Source organism: Podarcis tiliguerta (assembly GCF_965153285.1).
Source record: "Podarcis tiliguerta genome assembly, chromosome: 5".
In the NCBI taxonomy this organism is placed as follows: domain Eukaryota; kingdom Metazoa; phylum Chordata; class Lepidosauria; order Squamata; family Lacertidae; genus Podarcis; species Podarcis tiliguerta.
Genome location: NC_139538.1, coordinates 23,080,031 through 23,088,946, shown reverse-complemented (window position 1 = coordinate 23,088,946; position 8,916 = coordinate 23,080,031).

The following is an 8,916-nucleotide window of genomic DNA, read 5'->3' as shown; positions in this document are numbered from 1 at the left end:
TTTATCAACGACTTGGATGATGGACTCAAGGGCATCCTGATCAAATTTGCAGATGACACCAAACTGGGAGGGGTGGCTAACACCCCAGAGGACAGGATCACACTTCAAAACGACCTTGACAGATTAGAGAACTGGGCCAAAACAAACAAGATGAATTTTAACAGGGAGAAATGTAAAGTATTGCACTTGGGCGAAAAAAATGAGAGGCACAAATACAAGATGGGTGACACCTGGCTTGAGAGCGGTACATGTGAAAAGGATCTAGGAGTCTTGGTTGACCACAAACTTAACATGAGCCAACAGTGTGACGCGGCAGCTAAAAAAGCCAATGCAATTCTGGGCTGCATCAATAGGAGTATAGCATCTAGATCAAGGGAAGTTATAGTGCCACTGTATTCTGCTCTGGTCAGACCTCACCTGGAGTACTGTGTCCAGTTCTGGGCACCACAGTTCAAGAAGGACACTGACAAACTAGAACGTGTACAGAGGAGGGCAACCAAAATGGTCAAAGGCCTGGAAACAATGCCTTATGAGGATCGGCTAAGGGAGCTGGGCATGTTTAGCCTGGAGAAGAGGAGGTTAAGGGGTGATATGATAGCCATGTTCAAATATATAAAAGGATGTCACATAGAGGAGGGAGAAAGGTTGTTTTCTGCTGCTCCAGAGAAGCGGACACGGAGCAATGGATCCAAACTACAAGAAAGAAGATTCCACCTCAACATTAGGAAGAACTTCCTGACAGTAAGAGCTGTTCGACAGTGGAATTTGCTGCCAAGGAGTGTGGTGGAGTCTCCTTCTTTGGAGGTCTTTAAGCAGAGGCTTGACAACCATATGTCAGGAGTGCTCTGATGGTGTTTCCTGCTTGGCAGGGGGTTGGACTCGATGGCCCTTGTGGTCTCTTCCAACTCTATGATTCTATGATTCTATGATTCTATGTTTACTCAGAAGTAAGTCACATCGTGTACATGAAGTTTGTTCCCAAAAGAGTGTGCATAGAATTGCAGCCCTCATCTACAAGAACTGATAGAATGGGCTGATACTGTGAATCATCATCAGCCACCTTTTCCACTAAAAAAAATAGTCTTGAATATTACAAAGGAGCTTCTAAGAGCTGAGCCACTAATAAAACATGGGCAAATTGCAAGCATTATAGTGCCTTGCCTGGGGAAGAGCTATGCAAATAGTTGAGTGAAGAAGATATTGTACATGAAATGTTGGAGCAAAGTTTAAAACAGTTTGGGGGGTTCAGAAATATAAAGCACATATGAAGATCAGGCCAAAGGCTTATCTAGTCCATCAGCCTGCTTCCTGCAATTGCCAGCCAGGTGCCTCTGAGAAAGCCCACAAGGCAGCAATTGTCTTCTCTTACTGTTGTTTCCTAGGGACTGATACTTAAGTGAATTTGCTAACATGGTATATCGCTAAGTAATGTAGATGAAGACTGGAGAGAAAATAAATCCTGATAACACTGCTGAGATAATGGCACCAAGTATATTGTTTGAGGAGAAAGGAACATGCTTGTCTTTGGGGCTTGTACATAGCAGGAAGACATTCAACCAAACATACAGAGGAAAACTCCCTCAGAACTGCACATCCAGCCAGAGCATGTGCTACCTCAGCAAACATCATGCCTCTCTGCCTAGATGCTAAACAACACCACTACTTATCCCCCTTCTCTTGGCTACTTGAATTTAACACTGAGAGAATTAACTCTTCATTTACAAACTGAATGATCCCCACTTGCACTTCCAACACACCGAAGAGAGTAGTTTTGTTCTGCAGCTACTATCAGAGGCACTAGGGCACTTGAGCACATTACATGAGCTTTTGCGGGGATTTTCTGAGCGACGCAGAATAAATTTGTACTGTATTCCTTTTTCATGCCTGTTGCAAAATGTTCAGACCAGGAGCAGGATGTTGGAACTTGACCTTTTCAGTAATAGTGAAAACCTGACATTTTTCACAATAATCCCTCATTCTGTTATTTGTCATCTGCCCTCAACCTGTGTGTCAATTTGTGAAATATTTGGTGAAAGAACCTCGAGCTGTTGAACATTAACCTGCTTGAGAAATTCTCTCAAACTCCAGAGTCGGAGCCAGGGATCTGCAGAAAGCCCATAAAAGGGAAGGCATAGAATTTCACTTGCTGGGACGTCAGGGCTGAAATATTCAAACAGGAGAAATAATGTTGCTCACTCCTCTACCAGAAGGGCTATGAAGTAAAACTATTCATACTATTCCAACTTTGCATTTTCATGACATGGAGCAAAGTTATAAACTATCATCCAGAAGCCATGTGAGCTAATCATCATCTGTAAACCAGATTTTCCCCATTGCTTTCAGCTGAATGAATAGCCTGATACTGAGACAAATAATTACTCAGAATGAGAGGATCCACAAGGTTGAGAAAGCTCACAGCAATAATCTAAAACCACATAAATGGAACATCCTAGTATTTGAGTGATGTTCATGTAGGGAAGATATGTCATCATGCAGTAGTACATTAATATACCATAATATTTGAGTGAGTGACAGGATGGTGTAATGGTTAAAGAGTGCTGGGTTTGGCCTGGCTGGGGGGAACCCTGTTCTCTGCTCAGGCATGGTGCTTGCTAGGAAACAACTTTTTCTGCCTAACTACTTCACAGGAAAAAAACATGTTGGTGTCATAAAGAAGAAACAGGAAGAAAAGGAGAATTCCTTGATGCCAAGATCCAAGTTTGGGACGAGTACTCTTTGGTGAAAGAATTCCAGTAGAGATTCAGAATCACAAAATATGCAGCAAAGTAAAGCATGGAAATATAGGCAGTTAGAGTTTTTAAATACATGCCTTTTAAATTTCCTTCGAAAGTTTCCCACTTCCCCTAGCACAGAAAAAGACCGCACATCTCGTAAGCTAAAAATGGCTTACTTACAAACTCTCCAAAGGTCAGCTTCATGTGCTTCAGAAAGATGCACAGGCAGTAAAACTTGGCTTAGTTACAGAGTGCTGAAAGTTCCTAAATTATTGGTACAGGAACTCGAGTAGTTTGTGAGAGCCATGTAGTCTGAGCTTGGAGCAAGCAGCTCTGGCATCCTCATACCTTGAGCTTCTCAGGTAGACTGAAGGGGAACAAAGGCTCCCAAGGTGAGCTAAGCCTGGCAGCACAGCTCACTCTATGGTTTAACCTCTTTGTGCATTGCAAACATATTGCCCTTATTCAACAATATTAGTTATTTATTTGGAAAAGATTAACCTGACAAATTATATAGGCAGTGGAGCCTTTCTCATAGAGAAAGAACTGGGATTTTGTTAAAAAGAATTCATACCGACCTCTGTGTTCTTGAGGGCTTGAAATATACTTTTAAAGGAGGAATGAAGGCTCATATTTATGTGATTCTTTGAAGTGCCCAAACACCAGTGTCTCAGGGACCAACCACACCATCTTGGGATTTATGTTGTTCATCCAACCAAAGCAAAAACATGTGTTTGTGTGATGTGTGTGTGTCGCAGTGTTGATTATTTCTGCATTAGAAAAGAACACTTATGCAATATGCGAGATTTGTATTGTTTGGCCGTCAAAGATTTTCAGTCTGATCTTACGCTTCTGTACTTGAAACGCTCCACTCACAAGAATTCTAAGTGCTGTTACAACATTGTGCCTGTTCTGTGTCACATGCATGAAACCCAACGTGTTTTGTACTGACTTGCATTTATGTTTCCATCATTAGGAAACAATAAAAACCTTGCTCGAAGAATTCTGTTCCAGAAACACAATTGAAAGGGTGTGGGGTTGTTGTTCTGTGCTAAGTCCTTCTAGTGGTGTTGATTATTCACAGGTTTCCTAAATTTCTTTTACATGGTGATCAAGGAGGAGGAGGGAACCTGCTACACCTGGAACTGGGGGTGGAGAGAATAGCCAAATGTTGCACAGCTGTGGGAAGCCTGAGGAAGTAACAGTCACCTTGGGTCTGCTCACAGAAAGCAAGTCTAGAGTGATGCGTGTCGCTTCCAGGAACTCTTCTTGTAGCAAGACTTTTGTGGGTGAGTTGAGAGTTTATTTGGACGTCTGGTAGACAACCTGAAGCTGAGAGGGAGGGTGTGTCAGAAGGAAAATGATATTTATTTGTGTGTGTGTATTAGTGACTTTGTGTTAGATGTAACTGTGTTTTTTTGTAATATCTTAAGTGCCTGTTGTTGCTACAGTTTTCTGCACTCTGCTTAGAGATACTTTAAATAAATTGTGCAGTATGGGAATTAAATACAGTGAACGCTTGGGTTGCAAACGTGATCCGTGCGGGATGCACGTTCGCAACCCGCAGCGGCGCGTCTGCGCACATGTGGGTTGTGATTCGGCACTTCTGTGCTTGCGCAAAACATGATTTAGCGTTTCTGCGCATGCGCGACAGCTAAAACCCGGAAATAACACGTTCCGGCACTTCCGGGTTTCATAACCCAAAAAAACCGCAACCTGAAGCGTCTGTAACCTGAGGTATGACTGTAATCAAAATCATTTCTATGCACTTTGGTTGTGGGGCGACAGTCAGTTCTAGCACCTGCTTGTCAAAATTATTCCTTTCTTAAAAATCAGAGACATAGAAGGCAATGTGAGTCGAGCCAGGGAGTCGACATGTAGATAAATATTAGCACTAAGTAATAAGCCATTGGTCACAGGGTCACATCGGGAAGAAGGGCTCAGAAAACGGCTTGAACGGCCAGGACACAGCTCTGCGGCTGAAGCTAAGCAGACTTGAAGCTGTAAGCTGCCTGGATGTTAGGCTGATCTTTGGCAAAGCAGCCACACGCATAAGGATCAAAACAGATGTGACATTGTTAATGCAATTAGTCATTGGGTGCATGTTTTGTTTTGTTTTGTAAAGTAAATAATAGCCATGCTTGCCCTTAATGCAGATCAGGCCTGTGTGGTTGGGGGGGGGGGGGATCTTTAGCCAATTGTCCCTACCACACTCACAATCCAGATCAGAGACTCCCAATACCGCACTTTCCAATGGGAGGGAAGCCCACTTTGCAACAGTACCAGCTTCTTTCCCAGGGACCAGGACACACAGCAGTTTTGCCAGGAACGGCTCCATCTTGGCTTCATGACAGGGCAAAGGATGCCACATTCCTGACCCTCGCTGAGGCTCTTCGCAGTTATTTACCAGGTGCAGGGGGGGCCAGCTGAATTTATGCAATTACTAATTATGTGGAAACCACCATGTCTCTCTTATCCCTAAGCATTGTCACAGAGAAGTTATCTTCCCCACCCAGCCTCAAATCTCACTTGGCAACTGTGGGTAATTTGCAACCTCTTAACCTAATCTATTTTGCGGGGTTCTTGTGAGGATTAAACGGGGGCAAGGAAGCCATTCTCACTGCCCTGGAGTCTTTAGGGGAAGGATGGGAGCAAAAAGGATAGGGATGCAGGTGGTGCTGTGGTCTAAACCACAGAGCCTTGGGCTTGCTGATCAGAAGGTCAGCGGTTCAAATCCCCGCAATGGGATGAGCTCCGGTTGCCCGGTCCCTGCTCCTGCCCACCTAGCAGTTCGAAAGCACATCAAAGTGCAAGTAGATAAATAGGTACCTCTCCAGAGGGAAGGTAAATGGCGTTTCCGTGCGCTGCTCTGGTTTGCCAGAAGCGGCTTAGTCATGCTGGCCACATGACCCGGAAGCTGTCTGTGGACAAACGCGACTTGGCCTATAGCGCAAGATGAGTGCCGCAACCCGAGTCGTCCGCAACTGGACCTAACGGTCAGGGGTACCTTTACCTTTACCTAGGAGCAAAAAGTGATGGAAATAAATTCAACCAGAGGCATTGGGGCAAGGGGGGCACTGCCCTTGCCTGCCTGCCTCCTTACTTACAACCAGTCTAGGAGGTGACAGTGACTGTCAGTTTTCTCCTCCTCCTTAGCCTGTTTTGCCCTTGAAGGACAAAAGTAGAATTAGTCGGCTCTGTCTGCCATTGGCTCTGGTTTTACCCAACTCTTGAGCTCCCTGACCTTTGCCCCAACAGGCACCAGGCATCACTGAATAAACTAAGCCTCAGCCAACAACTTTATGGAATTATTTGTGGAGTTGGAAGCTCCATTTTTAGTGATTAATAGAAAGTTAGATAATTGTCATAAGAGCTCATTCTATTTTCACCAGGCCTTTGGCCTTTAATTATCAATGGTGTTTGGGGGGGGGTGTTTTAACCTTGTTTTTTTTAAAAAAAAACCAGATTGTTTTTTAGGATTTTAAAAATGCCAGTTTTAATTGTTGGTGGGGGGGCTGTTTGTCTAAAACGTCATCGATTTGAGTTGCCATGGTAAAAAGCGAATAACAAATTTTGAAGCTGTTCTATAAGTACAAAAGACAATTCTCTCTCTCACTCTCACACACACACACACACACACACACACACACACACACACCTGGGGATTGCTGAACAAATAATCTCAACTTGTAAAGACTTCAAAATATTTTTATACATGAAATAAATACCAATTTTTGCTCAAGGTGAGTCATTATTTAGTGCATAGGTTTTTGCACAGAAACTGTTCTAGTTTTTTCTATTCTAGTGAGGCAGCGGGAGGCTGTGTGGCTCTTGCTGCCCTCAAATTCTCACAGAGAAGAAATATCTCACAACCTGCTGTCGCTCTGTACCCTAACCCTAACCCAACCGGTGATCAAGGCTGTGAGAGGCTTCACTTAGAAGCATTCTCTTGTCTTCCCCCTGCTACCGGAAAAAAAAAATTATGCATAGAATTTCTCTTCTTCCTCATGTGTGAGACTACATGGCTGTTAAAGCTATCCCTTGTGCTCTTTCACAAGATTGTGCTAAATTTTCTGTCCTGTGGGCTTTGGGAAAGTAAACCTAAAGCTCTTTGCTGTCTAAATATAAACCTCCTTTCTAAAGTTGGTCTTAAAGGGAGGGAGCACTCTTGGTTGGGTATAGAAATGCTCTAAAATAGCCAGGCAGCCCAAGGGTGGCAGCCTACTCACCCCCAAAAAACCCTAATTTTTTACATTTTATTTTCTCATTTGTGTTGTGCATACATGTGTACTGAACATGGAAGAGGCTCAGAAGTGTGTGCGTGTGCACGGGTTTTCATGGCCCTGGTCTGCAAGCATTGCATAGGAAAGTCACATGTGCTCAATTCTGATCCAAGCCCCTGGCTTTGTCGCCTATCATAGGGTAGCTTGTCTTACTGCCTCAGTTCTTTAATGGCAACGGCAGTGGTTTCAGCAGGTTGGGAATAGAAAAAACAGGTGGGCAAGGGAGAGACGCACTTTCCAGATCGCTCTGTTAATTCACAGAACATGCTACCACTGTCAGTCTAGCTGCTTCAATCCGCCCAAGCAGAATTTGCAACTTAGTGGCCTGCCCAATGCCACAATTTCATCTTTCTACAGCGGGCAACCTTCTCATCAACTGATTTTGTGATCAGTCAAGATTTTCTTTGCTGCGTGAACACTGGCGGAGGAAGGGTGGTGCGGTGGGTGCGGTCCGCCCCGGGTGTCATCCCTGAGGGAGGGTGACACCGCACTGTGGCGTTTGCCCTCCTAGGTGTGTGACATCATACTGGGTTCCTAAGGAAAGGGTTAACTAATTGTAAAATGATTAACCAATGGGAATCCAAGGGGAGGAGTTAAGTGTATATAAAGTTTAAGCACAGAGGGTTTTTTGGAGGAGTTAGGAGTTAGAGGGGTTGAGAAGACAGTCTGGAGTTAGACGAGAGAGGGAAGATAAGTCTGTGGGTTGGGCTAGTCTGGTGTGAGAGAGTGAGAGAATTCGTTAAGAAGAGTCAGTCAAACAGTTGAGATAATCAGTCAGAAGGTATTAGGAAGGTATAGGCCGGTAAAGAAACTAAAGATACTGACAGGAATATTATCGGAGAAACCATAAACTTGTCAATGTTTGTAAAATAAACTTGTTTTTTGTGGTTCACTTTTAACAACAGACTGGACTCAGTGTTTCACCAGAGAGTAACTGGTTGGTGGCAGTGGGGAAGCGAGCACAGTGGTGGCACAGGGATCAATAGGCTGTATAATAATAATAATAATAATAATAATAATAATAATAATTTATTATTTATACCCCGCCCATCTGGCTGGGTTTCCCCAGCCACTCTGGGCGGCTTCCAACAAAACACTAAAATACAATAACCTAGTAAAGATTAAAAGCTTCCCTAAACAGGGCTGCCTTCAGATGTCCTCTAAAAGTTTGGTAGTTATTTTTCTCTTTGACATCTGGTGGGAGGGCATTCCACAGGGTGGGTGCCACTACCGAGAAGGCCCTCTGCCTGGTTCCCTGTAGCTTTGCTTCTCGCAATGAGGGAACCGCCAGAAGGCCCTCGGTGCTGGACCTCAGTTTCCGGGCAGAACGATGGAGGTGGAGACGCTCCTTCAGGTATACTGGACCGAGGCCGTTTAGGGCTTTAAAGGTCAGCACCAACACTTTGAATTGTGCTCGGAAACGTACTGGGAGCCAGTGTAGGTCTTTCAAACGTTCGGGGACCCTGTGTGATCGCCACACCAGCCCCTGGGACGCTCGCCACACCCCCGGGAGCACAGCACGTGCACCGCTCTGTGTGTCAGAGCAGCTAGCTCCGCCTCTGTGCGTGAACAAATGTCTATTTTTAAAATAAAATAAAGGACCACCGATTGCCTATGATGGGCAAGACAGGACTCCGCTTGAAAAAGAACAGGTGCATTTATCTCTTGATATAATCAGTGTTTAAAACATCCTAGAAATAGAATGAAGACATTTTGAACAGTATGAATAAGAACTGGCACCATAAACATTTGTGACTTGATGCTGTGTGTTCGTTGCTAGGCTGCAGTGGTAGATGCAAATGAACCTTCTGCACACTGAAGGTAAGATTCGATAGTTGAGATCACTAGTTCATTTGCTATGCATTATTTGGTTCTGCAAATGTTGTTTGAAGATAAAT